Here is a 21672-nt window from a genome sequence, read left to right as displayed (position 1 = left end):
AATAGGATAGGATAGGATAGGATAGGATAGGATAGGATAGGATAGAATAGAATAGAATAGAATAGAATAGAATAGAATAGAATAGAATAGAATAGAATAGAATAGAATAGAATAGAGATCCCATTCTAGAGTTTTTGATATCCAAATTATGGACTGAGATTATATTTTACTTGTCACAGTTCTCAAATATCCTTTAAGCCCTAGCTTACATGTGGTTTCCTCTTAAAGATCTTACTATTTAAGTACCTCCTCCCCAAATGTAATGCCATGTGATTTCTTTCATTTATAACACTTACGATGATTTGTAATTACTCATCAGTTACCTTTTTACTGTCTCCCCCGCTAAACTAAGTTCCATGAAAGCCGTCCTGTTCTGTGTCATACCCCAGCATCCAGCACAGAGCGTGTGTCCATAAACCTCTGATGAATAAAAGGACATTGTACTACCTCATCTCGTTTCATTTTATTGCCACCTGTATGATATGGGTGGAGTAGAAGTTAATATTCCCAAGTTAATGGGATGAGCCAGAACAGCTGGGTGGCTAACGATCCCATGGTGATTAAATGGCAGGACCACATCTAACACCCAGGCGCAGGCTTCAGGTTTCTCCTCCATTCTTTCCATTCTCCCACGCTGCCTCCCTTCAGGGAATATCAAAACGTCGTTCCAATTGATTAGTATCAAACTTACTAAAGAGATGGTGCCTATGTCTCAAAGTCTTTATTTCCTATATGAGAGGCAATTAAAACCTTGAACACATTCTGTTCATTTATCAGAGAAACAATATACATGAGGTGGTGAGAAAATGGAAGTTCACTGGAAAATTCTGGCATAATAAATTCTAGCTGTAGCCAAAAGAAAAATGCATGTTATGGAAGGAAAATTATTTAGCTATAAAAACGCTTTTCAAAAAAACTGATAGTAAAAGAATCTTTTACCAGAAAAAGGAAGGAAAACACAGTTCATGGAAACTTAGAATATAGAGGAGAGGTTAATGAATTAAATATAATGAGTTTGTTCTAACCTAAATAATTTATAGGAAACTAAAAGGAATATCTAGAAAGAGGAAACTCTGGAAATTAAATGGATAAAAACATAATAATAATGTTCAAATGACTAAACTGGTCATTAAAAATCTGATTTACCAATAATGAAATTGGAACCGGGTCCATTAGGGACTAGTAATACTCTGTTAACACAGACTGTAACATATTTGTACTATTCCTGGAGAACTGATATTTAATCACAGCAGGTTTAGATTGTACAAAGTCACAAGGGGAATCAGTTACTAAGCCCATTGTCATACTGGCAATTTGGAGGAAAGAAAAGAAAAGAAAAGAAAAGAAAAGAAAAGGGAAGGGAAGGGAAGGGAAGGGAAGGGAAGGGAAGGGAAGGGAAGGGAAGGGAAGGGAAGGGAAGGGAAGGGAAGAAAGAAAGCCAGTGAATTTTTCAAATTATGTTGACACAAAGTCTACCTAACAAAAATCTCTAATGAAAGAATAATACAAAAGAGAGAATGAATCATAACGAATTAGGTAATAAAATCAGCAATAAAATATCTAGCCATTTTAGAAAAAAAAAAAAGAGTTTTTACTGAGTAAGTAAATGAGCATAGTAACCTTAGTAAGCATTTGACTATAGGCCTCCTAGGGTCTTCACTGAAACATTAATTCAAATTGACTCACATTAAAGCAGTCATAAGACTTTAAATCAGTAGGAGTAAATTAAACCAAAGGATAACAATCAACCAATAATGTTTTAAGAGTTAGGGAAGATCCCAGTAGGAACCCACAGGCTTGGTAGTAAGCTTGAATTGTGACATCAGTGAATGGATGAATAGCTCTCAAATTAAAATCCCAGATGATGCCAAATAAAAAGGGAGAAGAAAACCCAAAAGGGAGACAATGATTTATTAGTCAGATTCTGTGACAGTGAGAAATAAATATCTGGAATTAGAATATATATGTGGGGGATTTTCACAGATGAACATGCTCCTAAAAGCTATAAAATATGTTTTTGATAATCATAGCTAAAGGAATTCATAAAAAAGCAAAACCTAGGGTGCCTGGGTGGCTCAGTTGGTTAAACTTCCAACTCTTGATTTCAGCTCAGGTCAAGATCTCACCATTTGTGCAATCAAGCCCCAATTCAGGTTCTGTGCTGACAGTGTGGAACCTGCTTAGGATTCTCTCTCTGCCTCTCTCTCTCTCTGCTCCTCCCCCATGCTTGCATGTGCATTCTCTCTCTCTCTCTCTCTCTGCCTCTCTCTCTCTCTCTCTGCCTCTCTCTCTCTCTGTCTCAAAAATAAACATTTTAAAAAAGATTCTCTCTTCCTCTGCCCCTCTCCCCCATTCTCTCTCTCTCTCGCTCTCAAATAAATAAATAAATAAATAAAGCAAAAACCTTGTTATAATGTGAGAAATTCACCTTCCCACCTGGAAAAAAAAAATATGTGTTCTGAGTTTTTACTTTTGCATAGCACTTTTTCTTAAAGCAAGACAAACCTACAGGTTTAAAAATGAGCCAGCATAGTCTGAAATCAATTCCTTAAAGAAAGTGTGCAATAATCAACATGTACTTTTTAATCAAATAACTCAGATGGAGTATTTTTTTGTTGTTTTGGGTTTTTTTTTTTATTTTTTAATGTTTATTTATTTTGAGAGAGAGAGAGACAAAGCACGAACAGGGGAGGGGTAAAGAGAGGGGGAGGCACAGAATCTGAAGCAGGCTCCAGGCTCCAGTCTCTGAGCTGTCAGCACAGAGCCCAATATGGGGCTCAAACCCATGAACTGTGAGATCATGACCTGAGCTGAAGTAGGACGCTTAACCAACTGAGCCACCCAGGCGCCCCTGATGGAATATTTTTTTAAGTGTTTGAAGGGATATCAACACTAAGAAGGAAAAGGAATATTTATTTCTTTTTTAACCTAAATACGATTGCCAATGATATGTGTGAATATTTTGTTTGGCATATAAATTTTCTTTAAAACTTTATCTATTAGGGGGCGCCTGGGTGGCGCAGTCGGTTAAGCGTCCGACTTCAGCCAGGTCACGATCTCGCGGTCCGTGAGTTCGAGCCCCGCGTCAGGCTCTGGGCTGATGGCTCGGAGCCTGGAGCCTGTTTCCAATTCTGTGTCTCCCTCTCTCTCTGCCCCTCCCCCGTTCATGCTCTGTCTCTCTCTCTGTCCCAAAAATAAATAAAAAACGTTGAAAAAAAAAATTTAAAAAAAAAAAAAAAAAAAAAAACTTTATCTATTAGAACATAATCAAATATGCCAAAAGAAAATTTGCAAAGACCTAGAATCATTTGAGTCACTGAAAACCAGCTTGGTCAGAACACTTAAACACCCTGCCTCCCAGGGCTACTTATAAGATGATGGTGTAATTACTATGTCAGCATTATTATGCTCAGTTAATTATTATCATTATACATTTTCCATGTACTGAGATAGAGTACATGTGTTTTGTTTTTGTTTTTGTTCTTGCAATAAAGGTGGGTGAGCACTGTTCCTATTCTTTGTCCCCTGGAGGTCAGTCAGTAACCTCATTTGCAAGTTGACAGGACAAGGGGAGAGCAGTGCATTATGGAACAGAGCAATGGTGACTGACTCACAGTAACTCATGATCACCGTCCTCAATAATATTGGGCTCTGCCTAACCCAGTGAGTTCACCAGCTACACACAAAATAACCCCTACCAAGAAGTACAGCTGTATACAGCAAAGCACCTGTGTGTGGCTTCAATGTCAGGACTCCAGGCCAGAACAGGCCAGTGCCCCAGACCCAAGTGGGTCTGAGAGCTTGAGTAGGCACTCTATATATAGTGAAATGGGCCAAACCCCAGGAAAGAGTCCAGAACGAGCAAAGCTCAGCATCTTGGAAAAGTCATAATTAAGATCCAAACAGTCCACTAGAATCCAGAGGGACTGAAGGGAGAAGGTGCTAGGCAGTGAGCGTGAAAGGGAGGTACTGGGGCAAAAGCAAGTTGGTTGAGAATTTAGGATAGTTAGGTGCAGTCTGTGGAGATTTTCTGAGACACTTGACTGATTATTATTATAGGTAACCAAAGGCTTATAAGTGGTTAGGGAGCTGGTGCAGTAAAGACCAAAAAAAAAAAGGCCAAATAATAACACTGATAACCCAACCATTATCTGTGATAGCATGGCCCAAATCACATGGTTCATTGATACGAATCCAAACTTTATTTTATTTTGAAATTTATGTATTGATTTTGAGAGAGAAAGAGAGAGCACACATGTGAGTGCCAGCAGGGATGGGGCAGAGAGAGAGGAAGAGAGCAAGACAGAATCCCAAACAGTCTCTGAGCTGCCAGTACAGAACCCGACGCAGGGCTCGATCCATGAGACGACGACCTGAGCCGAAGAGTTAGACGCTCAACCAGCTGAAATCTCCCAGGTGCCCCCCAAACTTTATTTTCAACTTCACTTCCCACTTTTTAAGCAAAAATGTTTATGAGTAATTAAATATAGAAAAAAAATCAATTACTTCAGACTTTAATCTTAAACTCTGAATGGAGCACCGATCAACAATAAACTCACTACAGTTAGAGAGAAGGAAAAACAAAAGGCTTTGATAATAATCTATAAACTATCAATTGACCCTGGAAAAATAAGAAGAAATACAAAAATTCCTACTCCAGTAGTAGCAATCCGACTCCAGTAGGTAAGGTCATATTTCTGAGGGACAGTATAAGCAACTTCTGAAAATGTACCCATTTCTTCCACTTGTTTTTTTTTTCTTCTATACTCCCAACTCTCTCCCCCTACTCTCTCTCTCTCTCTCTCTCTCTCTCTCTCTCTCTCTCTCTCACACACACACACACACACACACACACACACACACACACACACACACACGCAAACATAGACTGTGTGTCCTCTACGAAAGAACTTAAGCAAGAAGACCTATTCCTGTATTTCTGGGACTTTCTGTTGGCTTTCTGTTCCCTTATATAATCCACCCAAACTTCCTATCCATAATAAACCACATGAGCCAGGACATCAGTAAGTGGACCCATGAAGGTCACAGGCCCACTCCAAGAACCACAAAAGCTCTGGGGTTCATACACCAGAATTTGCTGGTTGGAGAGCCGATCAGAGATGTTTAAGTCTAGAACAGGACAAAAAAAGCATAACGCATAGCCCATGAGCATATGTGTTTAGGGCTACCTCCCTGTGCTTCTCAGCAATTAAATTTGATTATAGCCAACAGCTGCCATCATAATTATCAAAGCCCATAGCAAGAGCATCTCATCAGGAAGCTATTTATAACCTGGAAGCTTTTCTTCTTTCTCCCCATGGTCACTCTTCACTTCATAGGGCAGATAACAGACACTCCAGACCCGAGGAAGCACAAAGTCCACGTATCTTTGTGGAGGGTAGGGAGATGGGGTGGATACCTCCAGAAAAGGTGCTGGCCCGTCAAGAACACCAGTGATGTGGTGGAACCCACGTGTCTCATTCCACCTGCCTCAGGGACAGCTTAACACACAAAGACCCGAACAAGGGCAGTCAATGCAGACACATGGAACACAGCTTGTGAGACAGGAAACCTGCTCAGAAAAGCCACACGATATTCGTACATGGTCAGCAATGATGAAAGCTAACACTACTCTCTTCCTGAACAGGATCAATTTTTTAAAAACTAATGACAGCCCACTTTTTTTTCTTTTTTTTTTTGAATGTTTAACCATGTGCTGGGCCAGGTCCTGTTTTAAGTGCATCACACACATTAATTCACAACTAGCCCACAATGACCTGTGTTAACAGAGGTGGGTTGAGGCACATGAAGGCCATAGAACCTGCCCAGGTTCGCCACCGGCCCTGGCAGAGGTGGGATTCGAAGCCTGCTCTTAGCAGCACTCTCTCTCTCTTTTTAATTTTTTTAAATGTTTATTTATGGGGTTTTTTAATGTTTACTTTTGAAAGAGACAGAGCATGAGCATGAGCATGAGCAAAGGAGGGACACAGAGAGAGGGAGACACAGAATCCAAAGCAGGCTCCAGGGTCTGAGCTGTCAGCACAGAGCCTGATGCAGGGCTCGAACTCATGAACCATGAGATCATGACCTGAGCTAAAGTTAGACGCTTAACTGACTGAGCCATCCAGGCACTCCTTTTTAAAATTTTTTTTTTTCAACGTTTATTTATTTTTTGGGACAGAGAGAGACAGAGCATGAACGGGGGAGGGGCAGAGAGAGAGGGAGACACAGAATCGGAAACAGGCTCCAGGCTCTGAGCCATCAGCCCAGAGCCCGACGCGGGGCTCGAACTCACGGACCGTGAGATCGTGACCTGGCTGAAGTCGGACGCCCAACCGACTGCGCCACCCAGGCACCCCCAGGCACTCCTTTTTAAAAAAATTTTTTAATGTTTATTTATTTTTGAGTGAGACAGAGACAGAGACAGAGCATGGTGGGGGGGTGGGGGGAGGGGAAGAGTGGGAGGGGCCACTCACTTAACCATAGGATTCAACTGCCTCCAATATGCTAGCCTAATGGATCCAGATCACAGCAGGTCCAGAAGAAATCAGAGAGTATAGAGATTCTGTATCAGACATACATCTCTATGTGTTTCTAATCAAAGAGTATTTGAGAGTCTCTAATTCCACCCCACCAACTTACAAATCTGAAAACTGAAAACCCTGAGATGTTGAGGGACTTGCCAGAGGTCACACACTCACAGATCATCTTAAGCCATCCTGAACACATGGTGCTAAATGCATAGTCAAACTAGATTGTAAGCTCCTGGGGGATCAGGACCCACTTCTTAGGCTTAGTCTTAGAAATACAGTACACAGTATATAGCCACTCCCCTCTCCCACTGTTCCAGTCCCTAATCAAGCCTGCAAAAATCACCACAGATTAGAAGTCTTTTGGTGTGATCACACTAGACCATTTTACAGAAAAGGAAACTGAGGTCCCGAAAGGTTACATGATTTGGTCAAAGTCATGTCAGTAATGACAGCGGAGTTTGTGTCAAATTACAAATTTGCCATCTGCGTATGATTTACCATCTCTACAAAACAGGATGACCAAGAAGGTTCAAGTCTTAAATTAGTCATTTCCAAAGTGGTATGAGAGGTCACATAAGTGAATAAATAAGTGTCCCATGAGAAGCCACGTGAGGGTCTCTCCCTGACAACAATAACTCTGGAAACTAAAAGGAAAGAAAGTGTGATTAAAGGAGAACAAAACACACCCCAAAAAAACTGAATCCAGAGATTAGAAGGCTCACTACCCATCACTCTTCCTTTCTTGCACTAGCCACCACTGCCTTCCATCGATCCTAAATAAGAAATTAAAACTGGGGCACCTGGGTGGCTCAGTTGGTTAAGCCGCCAACTTCAGCTCAGGTCATGATCTCACGGTCCATGAGTTCGGGCCCCGCATCAAGCTCTATGGTGACAGCTCTGAGCCTGGAGCCTGCTTCCGATTCTGTCTCTCTCTCTCTCTCTCTCTCTCAAAAATAAATAAGCATTTATTTTTTTTTTAAATTTTTTTTTCAAAGTTTTTTATTTATTTTTGGGACAGAGAGAGACAGAGCATGAACGGGGGAGGGGCAGAGAGAGAGGGAGACACAGAATCGGAAACAGGCTCCAGGCTCCGAGCCATCAGCCCAGAGCCTGACGCGGGGCTCGAACTCACGGACTGCGAGATCGTGACCTGGCTGAAGTCGGACGCTTAACCGACTGCGCCACCCAGGCGCCCCAATAAATAAGCATTTAAAAACCCATTAAAACTAATTTCTTTGAGAGTTTCACAAGAATGACATAACTAGAGATATTGTTAAGACCAGCAAAACCAAAATTTAAACATAACTATTCTAAGATTTAGATTTGTATTTGTATTTGTATTTAGATTTGTATTTGTATTTGTATTTAGTTTTGTTTAAGTCTTTCCCATGGAAACTTTTTCAGATTTATCTCAGGAAAATTTTTGCATCTTGTTAAAAGTTGCTGCTGTCCTTCACCAAAAAGGAAAGGCGTCCGACTTTGGCTCAGGTCATGATCTCACAGTTCGTGGGTTCAAGCCCTGCATCGGGCTCTGTGCTGACAGCTTAGAGCCTGGAGCCTGCTTCGGATTCTGTGTCTCCCTCTTTCTGTCCCTCCCCTGCTTGTGCTCTCTCTCTCAAAAATAAATAAACGTTAAAAGAAATAAAAATAAATGCTTATTTTTATTTTTGAGAGAAAGAGCACGAGCAGGGGAAGGGCAAAGAGAAAGAGGAATAGAGGATCTGAAGCGGGCTCTGCGCTGACAGCAGTGAGCCAGGTGCGGGGCTTGAGCTCACAAACTGTGAGATCATGACCTGAGCTGTAATCAAGAGTCAGATGCTTAACCAACTGAGCCACCCAGGCGCACCCCCACTTTTATTTTTAATGCTTATTTATTTACTTTGGAGAAAGAGAGAGAGAGAGTGCATATGCATGCACACACGCAAGTTGGGGACGCAGAGAGAAAGGGAGAGAGAGAATCCCAAGCAGACTCCACACTGTCAGCACAGAACCCAGTGCAGGGCTCAAATTCACGAACTGTGAAATCATGACCAGAGCTGAAACCAAGAGTCGGATGCTCAACCAACTGAGCCACCCAGGTGCCCCAATTTCTCCCCTTTTCTTACAAAAAAAAAGAAAAACAAACTTTAAAACTTCTATTTTCCTCCTAGGAATTCGAGACCAAATAAATAAATAAATAAATAAATAAATAAATAAATAAATAAATAAATAAGAGAACACCTGAAAAAACCAAAACCCATTATTATTACTATTATTATTATTATTAAAGTATTACAGCTGAGAATTCCCACATGCTAGACAGTCAGGAATGGCACAATTCAGCTTCAAACATTTGCCAATTATATAATTTCCTCCTGCTGAAAATATTAATTACCTAAATATGCTCTCTTCTGAGCAAGAGTAATCTGCACCTGCCTTTTCAGGTTATATTAGGTAACAGAGACTAGCATTTTTTGCAGGGTGGCAGTTTCACAAGCAATCATAACTCCCAGGAAGGGAAGTAGGCTCTGAATTTACCACCAGGTAACACACAGCTACCTGATAAGGAGCAACAGGAATGCCTGATTCTGGCTCAGAATTAGGAGCATGTGGCTCTTGGTCTCAGGGTCATGAGTTTGAGTCCCACATTAGGTGTAGAGTTTACTTTAAAAAAATTTATTTTGGGGGCGCCTGGGTGGCGCAGTCGGTTAAGCGTCCGACTTCAGCCAGGTCACGATCTAGCGGTCCATGAGTTCGAGCCCCGCGTCGGGCTCTGGGCTGATGGCTCAGAGCCTGGAGCCTGTTTCCGATTCTGTGTCTCCCTCTCTCTCTGCCCCTCCCCCGTTCATGCTCTGTCTCTCTCTGTCCCAAAAATAAATAAAAAACATTGAAAAAAAAATTTTTTTTTTAATTTTTTAAAGGAATATTTGACTTCCCAAGGACAGCTGTCACATGGTGATTGTCAAGGCACCAGAGGTTGGAGGAAGGGCTCAAGACTAGCTTCTAATGGCTTAAGGGAAAACAGAACAGAGTATAACTTCTCTCAAGATCTGAGTACAAAGTTCCAGAACAAGACTATATCAAGCCACACAGAGAAGGCACAGGACTGGATAACTTAAGAGGTGATAAGAATCTAAGAAACCACTAGCCTTACCTCCTCATCTCCTTTATAGGTAAGAAAGACTAAGAAAATCAGCCAAGGGGTGTCTGGGTGTTCAGTCGGTTGAGTGTCTGGCTCTTGGTTTCAGATCAGGTGACGATCTCACATTTTCATGAGTTCGAGCCTGGCATCGAGCTCTGTGCAGGTAGAGTAGAGCCTGCTTGAGATTCTCTCTCTCCCTCTCTCTCTGCTCCACCCCCACTCATGTTGTCTCTGTCTCTCTCAAAATAAATAAACACAACTTTAAAAAATTAAAAAAAAAAAGAAAAGAAAACTCAGCCAAAACCACACCAGAAATTTATAAACTTTTCCCTCCCATCCTCTTTCCATAATGCTGATGCTTAGAGTTCAGACTCTGGATGATGACCTTGGGTGCTGGCTTTGCCACTTTTGAGATGGCCTTGAGTGTATTAGTCAATCTCAATTTCCTCAACTATAATATGTATGGCATATTATCTCCTATATTCCAATAATAACATAAGATAGTATAAATACTTTGATATTTACTGAGCAAGATGTAGCAATGAGTAATGCACAATGAATTTGCATTTCCTATCCCTTGCTTGCTAGAAACCCTTTCTATTTACAAAGACATGTTTTACCTGGATCTCCTCCATCCAAATGTTCAATGCTTTCTGATTCTATGACCTAGAGATTTCCACTTATAGTTCCAAGACATTAAAAAAATATAAGATATAGAGTAATTTGGATGCGTAAGGTTTTTTTTTATTTATTTAGGGGCACCTGGATGGCTTGGTCCAAATTCAGCTCAGGTCATGATCTCATGGTTTGTCAGTTCAAGCCCCATGTCAGGCTCTGTGCTAACAGCTGAGAGCCTGGAGCCTGCTTCACATTCTGTGTCTCCCTGTTTCTCTGCCCCTCCCCTGCTCATGCTCTGTCTCTCTCTGTCTCTCAAAAATGAATAAACATTGATCTCACGGTCCGTGAGTTCGAGCCCTGCGTTGGGCTCTGTGCTGACAGCTCAGAGCCTGGAGCCTGTTTCAGATTCTGTGTCTCCCTCTCTCTCTGCCCCTCTCCTGTTCATGCTCTGTCTCTCTCTGTCTCAAAAATAAATAAACGTTAAAAAATTTGTTTTAAAAATGAATAAACATTTAAAAAAATTAAAGTTGATTTATTTTGAGAGAGAGAGAGAGAGAGGAAAAGCAGAGAGAGGGAGAGAGAGAATCCCAAGGACTGTTAGAACAGAGCCCGATGTGGGGCTCGAACTCACGAACCGTGAGATCGTGACCTGAGCTGAAATTAAGAGCCAGATGCTTAACTGACTGAGCCATCTGGGCATTTCTGGATGCTTAAGATTAAACAAAGTTTAGAGCATCACCATTGACAAATCTCTGGGGATGGGGGGGAGGGCATCCTGTGCACTGTAGGATGCTTAGCAGCAACACTAGCCAAAATACCACTAAAATACCCATCCAAGCTGTGACAATCAAAAAAAGATTCCAGACATTACCCAGTTGGGTGGTTGGGGGGAGGGAAGCAATCACCCTGCTTGAGAACCACTGTTTCAGAATGACCTATAACCTACAAATTTTCCATAAAGGAACTGAGATTCAGAACATGGAGCCCCTGAGTACTGCGAATGGTTTTGGAGGAGGAGGACCAGGCAGCTATGAAACCCCCATCTCTTTTTCTCTAGAACAGGGAGATGGAAAACACAAGGTGAAAGCACTACTTCTTTCGGGAGCACCCAGCACAGCACAATATGTGGACATGGACCCATATTCTCCAATTTCAAATATTCCAGTCTCTTTCTCCAAAAAGACACAACAGAACAATCCAAATGCCCATGTATGTCTCTTCACCTTTTCTCACCAAAGACTTCCTCCCTAAAATGCTTACTGTAAAATCCATTTTTACTCCATTTTTCTTGTACAAAATCCCTATTCCTTTTTTTTTCTTAATTACACCCATAAGAAATGACTTGAAACTCACACACACTTGAAAAAAATTCTCATAGCTGAAGTATAGACACCCGAACCAACACATGTTAGAATGTTGCATGGGCTAGGAAAAAAGAATTCTACCATCCAAGGACTTGAAATTCCCAGAATTTCCATTTTTGTAGTAGATTTTTTAAAATACAGATTGGTTTATAATCTATAGATCAACTCTGACTCAAAACAAATTGGCTGTATGACTTGGGGAAACCCTTTAATTTTTTTACCTCAATAACCATTTTCAAGCACACAGTTCAATACTGTGAAGTATATTGTTGTGCAATAGGTCTTCACAAATTTTTATCAAGCAAAACTGAAAGTCTATACCCATTAAACACCAACTCCCCGGTCCCCCTTCCCCCCACACCCTGACAACCACAATTCTACTTTCTGTTTCTATGAATTTGACTATTTTAGATACCTTGTATAAGTGCAATCAAACAGTACTGTCTGTTTCTGAGTGTCACATTTCACTTAGCACAATGTCTTCAAGATTCATCCATGTTGGGGCACCTGAGTGGCTCAGTCGGTTAAGTGTCTGACTTGGGCTCAGGTCACAATTTCACAGTTCATGAGTTAGAGCCACACATGGGGCTCTCTGGTGTCAGCACAGGGCCTGCTTAGGATCCTCTGTCTCCCTCTCTCTCTGCCCTTCCCCCATTCTCTCTCTCTCTCTCTCTCTCTCAAAAGAAAGAAACATTAAAAAAAGAGATTCATAGGAATGCAAGCTGGTGCAGCCCCTCTGGAAAACAGTATGGAGGTTCCTCAAAAAACTAAAAATAGAACTACCCTACGACCCAGCAATTGCACTACTAGGCATTTATGCAAGGGATACAGGTGTGCTGTTTCCAAGGGACACATGCACCCCCATGTTTATAGCAGCACTACCAACAATAGCCACAGTATGGGAAGAGCCCAAATGTCCATTGATGGATGAATGGATAAAGAAGATGTGGTATATATATATATACAATGGAGTATTACTCGGCAATCAAAAAGAATGAAATCTTGCCATTTGCAACTACATGGATGGAACTGGAGGGTATTGTGCTATGTGAAATTAGAGAAAGACAAACATCATATGACTTCCTCATAGGACGGCTTTAAGAGGCAAAACAGATGAACATAAGGGAAGGGAAACAAAAATAATATAAAAACAGGGAGGGGGACAAAGCATAAGAGACTCATTAATATGGAGAACAAACTGAGGGTTACGGGAGGGGGTGTGGGAGGGGGGATGGGCTAAATGGGTAAGGGGCACCAAGGAATCTACTCCTGAAATCATTGTTTCACTATATGCTAACTAATTTGGATGTAAATTTAAAAAAATAAAAAATTAAATTAAAAAAAAAAGAGATTCATCCATGTTGTAGATGAATGTATCAGGATTTCCCTTCCTTTTATTTTTTTTAAATTTTTTTTTTTTCAACGTTTATTCATCTTTGGGACAGAGAGAGACAGAGCATGAACGGGGGAGGGGCAGAGAGAGAGGGAGACACAGAATCGGAAACAGGCTCCAGGCTCTGAGCCATCAACCCAGAGCCTGACGCGGGGCTCGAACTCACGGACCGCGAGATCGTGACCTGGCTGAAGTCGGACGCCTAACCGACTGCGCCACCCAGGCGCCCCTTTCCCTTCCTTTTAAAGCCAAATAATATCCCATTATATGCATATACATTTTGTTTATCCATTCATATGTTGATGGACACTTGGATTGCTTCCTCTTCTTGGCTATTATGAGTGATGCTGCTATCAACATGAGTGTTCAGATATGTCTTTAGACCCTGCTTTTAACTCTTTTGGATATATATACCCGGACGTTGGACTGCTGGGTCATGTGGGTCACGTGCATTCTCTCTCAGAATAAGTAAATAAACCTTAAAAAAAGAAATAAACGAGATGATCTCCAGAACACATACTGACTTGACAATTACTATGGGAGAGAACTCAGTCAGCCAGTCCAGTCATGCCCTTTTCTGTCTGATCACCCTTTGCAAAGGAAAAACTTCTGATCTTCATTCTTCAAAACCATTTCCAATATACCCAGATGTCAAATTTATCTATTATCAAACTCCCAATTCACTATTAAATTTTCTAGATTGTTTAGAAAGAAAAAAGCAGAGCCAAGTACATGGCTCTGTATGCTATTCCCCAACCAAGGGACCTCATAAGGCGAGCACACAAACGCACCTCTGACAGACAGAGTTCCACCAACCGAGAGAAACCCGTCAGCGCGGAGCCTTCAGGGTGAAGAATGAGATAAACAAAGTGATGCTTCCTTTGGTGAATGTCAAGATGAACAACATTTGTTTAAGGTCACTTTCTCTTACTGAACTCAGCAGTGAACATGTCACACAACTGTGGAATTCAAAACAGGAGCCACAGCTTATGAAATATCCAAAACTGACATCTTGTTTTCACAAATGAGTAAGAGATGGGAGGGTTCTTGACGACACGGAACTTCAGTACAGGGGCTCCACCCCCAAGCTCAGACAGCAACTTCCCTCGGGGGACATGGGGGAAGCGAACCAAAGATCTGTGGACCCCTACTGCTCCAAATACGGTCCTCAGACCAGCAGCACTCACCTCACCTGCGAGTCTGTTAGAAATGCAGAATCCCAGGCCTCACCGCGGACTTACAGAAGCAGAATCTGCATTTTTTAAAAGACACCCTGGCGATTCACACGTTTTTAAAGTTTCAGAAGGACTGTTTCATACTGTGTACATAACAGAATTCATAGCACTGGGAGGGGAGAAATGGAATAAATCATGCTTGAAAAACGTAGCATAAATACTGCTAAAAAGGCTGTTCTCTTTTCAGGTGAGCTGCATAAATCAAGGTGCACTCAACTGTCTTTTCCCCAGCGAGGAAGCAAACCCTTTTACTTATCAGTTAGCATATGAAGTTTGTTTCTCAACATCTTAGACTGACTAGTTTGTCTTAGAGGCCACAAGTGACCAGCACGCAGCTGATATAAATTCAGTAATCGCTAAGGGTAGAGAAGACATACGTGTTCTGACACAGACTAACTGCCCCAGGTATATGTAAAACTCACTGACATCCCAACAAGACGCTGCCACGGACCACAGATGCCACGTCGTTCTCACTCTCTGCCCTGCATCCATCTGGGTTATTTCTCTAGGTCCTGGATCATCATTTCCTCAAATCCCTCAGCCGTCATTCTCCCTCATAGTTTTCAGTGCAGATTATTTTTTTTATGTATTCATGATTTATACAGAGTCTACTTCCCAAAAGGATTTTATGAGGCTTTCAAAGATGAACACATTGTAAACAAGACAAGCAAAATTAAAGCAGAATAAAAAATGAGTTGGAATTAAAAGAGAATATATATTCCACATGATCTTTCCTTTGTTGGCTCCCCCCTTGCCCCAGCACCGTTCCTCCCTAGGAAAGCAGCAGCAGATTAATGTGATTGATGAATCTTAAAATAAACCAAGATGTTCAGCTCAACTCCTCCTTTTTGTCTCTTGGGAGTTAGCACGCAGGTAGGGAGTAAAAATTCTGCCCTGCTCCCTCTTGGCCTAAGTCTTAGCTATGCTGTCCCCAGCCAGGGCCCCACCCCACATGGGGAGACCCAAGGCTGCTACAGTGTTAAGCTCCAGCATTGCCTGTGGCTGGATGAGTAAGTCTGTTTAATGGTGGCATAATTACAAAGTCCATTTGCACAAAGATATGAGCTACATTCTTCAATCTCATTTCTATCCCTTTAAAAAGGTGATATTTTGGTCTTTGACTTATTTCTCAACTACCTCAGAAGTCAAGTGAGGGAAAGGGTGCTATTTATTGGATCCTTTCAAAATCCCATCCAAAAAGTCAGGAAAAACAATGCTATAAACTACTTAGGGTAGGTTATTAATACTGGCCAGTAAAAAAAAAAAAAATGTCCTAAATTTTCTGGCTACTGAGATAAAAAAGAAAAACATAGCCGGTGTGGAAGACTTCTACAACTAGAAGTCACTCCGTATTTGCTCCACCTTCATTTTACTTGCCTTCCTCTCCCATACAGACTGGGAACCTAAAACTTTGCCTTCCCCAAAATCATGTTAGCTGGAAGAGGCCAGGAGACTCCAACTGGCCAAGAAGACATCCTTAAGAGTAAACAGGTGCTTCCTCCTCCACTTTCTCCTTGTGAGGAACAGGCATGCAGTGCCTCAGGTGTAGCACCCATTGCTAGGAGCCGGGCAAGAAGAGAGGAAGCTGGGTTGTTGCTCAAGATAAATAAACCCCTAACTTGCCAAAGCCACATATACACTTTGGTTATACAGTTTTGGGAACACTGAACTGAAACATATGTCTTTGTACATTTCATTGTTTTTATTACTATAAATAAAATCTTTTACATTGAGACACAGATTGTTCTCTTTTTTTAATGTTTTATTTATTTTGAGAGAGAGAGAAAGAGAGCATGCAGGGGAGGGGCAGGGAGAGGGAGAGAGAGAGAGAGAGAGAGAGAGAGAGAGAGAGAGAGAGAGAGGGAGGGAGAGAGAATCCCAAGCAGGCCCGATGCAGGGCTTGATCTCACGAACCATGAGATCATGACCTGAGACGAAACCAAGAGTAGGATGCTTAACCAACTGAGCCACCCAGGGCGCCCCAGATACAGATTGTTGTATACAACGTTGCTAAAAACTAATGAAGATTTTTCTATACAATGTTTCTAAGAAGTACCTTCTCTTTCCCAATTATAAAAAAAAAAAAAAAAAAAAAAAGATGAAGGGTTCTCATACTTGGAAAGAGCACTTTATCTCAGAAAAAGAGCAAAAATATATATACACACACATATACATACACATATACATAATGTTTATATTACTATAAAACCTTGATGAAGTAGAACTCAACTGATTTCAATCTCACTGTACTTTTAAAAGACTGAGGAAATGTGAAAAAAGGAAAAAAAGGAAGAAGCCACCAGCTATTTATTTTAAGATAATAATATTACTTCTGAGGGGCACCTGGGTCGCTCGACTGGTTAAGCGTCCCACTCTTGACTTTGGCTCAGGTCATGATCCCAGGGCCATGGGATCAAGCCCCATGTTGGGCTCTGTGTTGAGCATGCACCTGCTTGGGATTCTTTCTCTCTCAACTTCTGCTCCCTCCCCACCCTGCGTGGGTGCCCGAACATGCGCCTGCACTCTCTCTCTCCATCTCAAAATAAATAAATAAATAAATAAATAAATAAATAAATAAATAAATAAATAAATAAATAAATAAAATAATATTCCTTCTGAGTATGTCCTCGGACCAGCTCATGTCCACCAAATGTCCTGCCAGTCTATGTGGGCAAATGAAGAGCCACAATAGTAAAACCGGGACACCACAGAGCCCCCTCAAACTTCAGAAGAGCTTCTGTTACATTACACGAGGCACAAATATCCACTGCATAAATGTTCACACACTCAAGAAAGATGGTCATCAAAGGATGACATACAGAAAGCTCTGGTAATAAAACCTTGGGTTCGCAGAAAACTCCTTTACTCCCGAGTATAACGTTGCTGAAATGCTGATCAAAGGTACATGTACAATGTTTCCAAGGAGGGATTTCCTATACAATGTTTTAATTGCCTACACACTGTTTCTTTCCTTTTTTCTAACTGTAAAAAGATCTGGTGAAGGGTTTTCATACTCAGAAAGCGTAAAATATCTCTCACTCCTCACTCTGCCCACTCTGTAGGATGAGTTTGAATTCCACTTTAGCAGAGCGGAGTGCTGCCTCTTACAGTTGGCAGAATGCTTGCACACATGTAATCCCATTTGGTCCTCAAAATATTACAGTGAGGGAAACAAATGTACTAATCCTCGTGCGGAAACAGAGGCTGGGAGACGTTAAGGGATTTGTCTGAAGTCTCACCACCAGTCACCGGTAGAGCCAGACTAAAATATAGACCTCCTGCCTCCTCATCTAGCACTTTCTAAGGCACTGTGCCAACCGCGCGCCTTCTCTGTGGTGTGAAGTCAAGGCTCACACACCAAGGACGTGAATGCTGCACCCACACCGCTTGGCCAACGGCCAACCCATGCCTATTATTACTTATCCTGAATATCCCCCAGTGAGAGTTGTGGCTTTCGACTCTAGAAATGCATCCCCTTTTCCCTTTTCCTAGCTGTTAGCCATTCTTTCTCATTTCACTGTTAGTTCACTAGTTTCTTGCCCCCAAAGGACCACATTTCCTCTCTCTTCGTGAGATACAATTTCAAATCATGGTCTAGTTACTAACCTCGCTTCTTAATAGCCACAAAGCTTTCTCTGCGCCCCAGGTCAACACTAAACCTCTCTCCCTGCAGAAGGAGTTGGGGCACTTAGTGGGTATAAAGGCCGCCGTAGCTCATCTACGACCACAACTGTCCTACGGTTAAAACTGCCAGAATGCTAACATCAAACATCCACAAGATTAAGACATACATTTACGTTCCGTTTCAATGGTTTTAATGTTAATTCAGTATCTGTTCATGCCCGCAATTACAAACTTGCTACCTGCATTTATTTTTCCTTCTATGGTTGTAATGAGAAGTCAGAAAGATGGACAGAAAGACTAAGAAAGGAGTGGACAGTGAAAAAGGTAATATAGAACAGTTTTGCAAAAAATAACAAAGATATTGAAAGAGTTATTTATGAGAAACAATCCCACATCATACTAGGTTAACACCTCTCATGTCTAGGAATATAGTGGCCTCTCTTATTTGAATTGACACAGAGGTTACCTACAAAACCTGCTTTAAAAGGTTTAAGACGGGGCGCCTGGGGGGCTCAGTCAGTCGAGCGTCCGACTTCAGCTCAGGTCATGATCTCGCGGTCTGTGGGTTCGAGCCCCACGTCAGGCTCTGTGCTGACAGCTCAGAGCCTGGAGCCTGCTTCAGATTCTGTGTCTCCCTCTCTCTCTGCCCCTCCCCTGCTCAGGCTCTCTCTCTGTCAAAAATAAATAAACATTAAAAAAAAATTTTTTTAAAGATTTACGATGGCTCTTGTTCTGAGGAACTGTGGGCCAATTCAGCTTCCTTCTGCACCATGTTCAGGGCTCTTATGGACACGGCACATCCTTTGCTTTCTTTCAGTTGGCTCTCAGAGCCTCTTGCCAGAAAACACGCAGTGAGGAGGGAAGCCCAAGGGCTCTCTGGTCAGAGAGGGGTGGGTTTGAAGCCCTTAAGCAAGTCATTCAAACTCTCTGAGCTTCAGTGTCCCCATCCATGAAATAGGCAAAACAATCCCATCTCAGGAGGTCACTGACAACATTAAGCAAAATAGTACATGTAAGATTCCTGGCACTCAAACCACTGTAGCTTTTGCTGAGATCCACTTAATACAACAGAATTCTCCAGAGTTTCCCAAAGAATGTGTCCTAAGGCCTTCATCAAGGTTTTTTCAAAAGAAGAGGAGGAGGAGGAAAGGGAGGAGGAAGTGGGGGGGGGGGGGGGGAAGAGGAATAGAAGGAGGAATAAGCAAATACTATTTTTCCTCCCCTTGCACGGGTCACTTCACACACCTATGTCAAATGGGCACTATTTCTTTATTACCCTGAAAGCTCTTCAGGGGCTGGGACTCTGTCTCATTTTTGGTTTTCCCCAAAGTAGCACTTTGGGAAAAACTTGCTGTTTTTCTTCTCAGTGTATAATCACGACCAGAAAAGTTAAATCGTAGGGCTCTTACTAGTGGATGTTCTCCCTTTGTGTAGGGCCCTGCCTGTGTTTTTGATGAAGCAAATTTGTGTGAACAGTATCCAAGAAGTGGGGTAGAAGGGAGTTCTAAGTAAACGGAGGCAACGATCGGCAAAAATAAGAATAACAATTGGGATATTTACAGAGTCAGGTTATCTTTCTAAAGATTACTTATTATTTTCCAAGGGAGAAGTACATGTTTACAATGGAAAGACCTAGCAATCACCCACTCAACCAAGTGATTAAACGTAACATCACTAATGAATGGCCAGATCCATGTAACGTAAAACACACCGCATTGCCTTGAAGTAGTCTGACCAAGAGTGTTGTGTCTGAATCTATTTACATCTTTAGACTGAACTTCCAGCCTATGAGAAATATTCGGGATGGAAGACAAGGTAAGCAACCCCACAAGGAAATAATCAGATAAATCTAGAATGTAGAACATCCCGCAAATCAACTAGCCTTGTCCCTTCAAAAAGTCTATATGATGAAAAAAGAAAAAAACGTTGAGGCACTGTTCTAGATTATAAAACCACTAACAAGGTTAGTGGACAAATGCAATGCATGAGAATCTTGATTGGCTTCTCGTTTGAAAAATACAGTTATCAAAGACATTGAGGGGGCAATTGAAGAAATTTTAATATGGACTGGATATTTGATGATATTAGGGAATGATTATGAACTCGGCAGGTTAAAGTTCCTGCACAGATGTCAAAAAAAGTCTTTATTTTTATAAGATACACACTGAAACTTAGTGATGTCTACAATTACTTTAGAAGGGCTTAGCTCCCCACCCCCACCCAGAAAATATATTACATAATACTTACACACGCAGGTTGATAAAGCAAATCTGACACAATGAACAATTATTGAGTCTAGGTGCTGGAAATATTGGGGCCCACTGTACTGTTTCACCTGTTCTATATGTTTGAAAATTTGTCATAATAAATGTTAGAAGATAAGGAGACAAAGTAACAAGCAAGCTAGTCCTCTCTTCTCTGAATGAAAATTTCCTTCCTTTGCATTTAATAATACAAATAAATTATAAAACTCTTGTCCTAATGCATTTGAACCAGTTATTGGGGACCATACATTGCTCAGACACCCTCTACAACATATTCTGGGGATAGCAATTGTGTTGAGAAAAGATCATAGCCCTCTTAATGGGGTATCATTCTCACCGTCCTTTGAAACCTTGTTATTCCCACACCAAAGATCCTATCAACACATGGCTAATAAAATGGTAAATGTAGCTGGTATTTGCTTATCTACTGTTGTTTTTTTTTTTAAATAAAGTACAATTCTTTATCTTCTTTTAGTTGGACCCCAGTATAGAAACATAGAAAAACAGAGATCCCACGTAGCATGACTGCTATTCATCCTTTTCAAGGGTTTAAATCCATCCCTTAAAAGTTCAATTTTGAAGGGGCAGCTGGTAGAGGGAGGTGCTGACAACTACACAGATTTCTAGGAACTACATTCTCCTACCTGCTGCAGTGGCTGCCTGGCCTCATGTGAGCACCCTCTATTTAACCCCAGCACCCCTGTCACAGGAGCTGATTCTTGCAGGTCAAATCACCAAATCCAAGAGCCATCTGTTCCCAAGTTCATGTACTTAAGGGTCTTGAACCAGCAACAAAAATAGCAACGTGCGATCTTGCTTCCGCATAGAGATAATTTAGTCATTTGGTATCACTCGAGTTTTGTTTTTAGATAGTGATGCAGGTGATATACGTAAGGAATACAGGTACGGAGGCAGTAAAGCATCTTGTATGTAGTCTGGGTGCTCCATTAGCCCTGCTGTGGAGGACAAGAATGAAAAGCAGCAGGGGATGAAAGCAGTAAATAATCCAAAGCTTCACTCCACACCAGGTACTTCTATTCATTCCTGACCTTTCTAGAAGAACAGCCATTAGCAAATAAACTTGATCAATTCGGGCTTTTCCAAAGGCAGACAGCAAGAGAAAGAAGCACAACCCCAAAGTTAAAAGTTTGCATTACTTGGGGAAAGAGTGTGAAGTGTGAGTCTGACGATTAGCTCAAGGACTTCTCTATTTGATTCTCTTCCAAACTAAAACACATCACACTAAGGCTAACACACAAAAATATAAAATACACTGAAGCTTAATGCTGAAAATATACACGTAATATATACAATGACATTATAGATGCACTATATATATATATATATATATATATGTATAGTGAGGTATATATGATGAGATTCTATACATATATATGTTTTGTGTCGTGTGTATGTGTGTGTGTGTGTGTGTGTGTGTGTGTGTGTGTGTGTATAAAATCTCCTGGGAAATGTGAAAAAGTGTTTCCTTTTGATTGTTGAGTTCAAGTTTATCTGAGAGG

The 21672-nt window shown here is 41.4% G+C and overlaps 1 protein-coding gene across 3 annotated transcripts in view; it reads right to left on the bottom strand.

Moving 5' to 3' along the window:
* Positions 1 to 21672, bottom strand: part of SLCO5A1 (solute carrier organic anion transporter family member 5A1) — a 149870-nt gene that overhangs the window by 124872 nt on the left and 3326 nt on the right. The window lies entirely within an intron of this gene.

This window comes from Puma concolor, chromosome F2 (genome assembly GCF_028749965.1).
Source record: "Puma concolor isolate L17-30 chromosome F2, mPumCon1.1.hap2, whole genome shotgun sequence".
NCBI lineage: Eukaryota > Metazoa > Chordata > Mammalia > Carnivora > Felidae > Puma > Puma concolor.
Note: the sequence above shows the minus strand (reverse complement) of the source record. Positions and strands in the feature narration are given on the sequence as shown.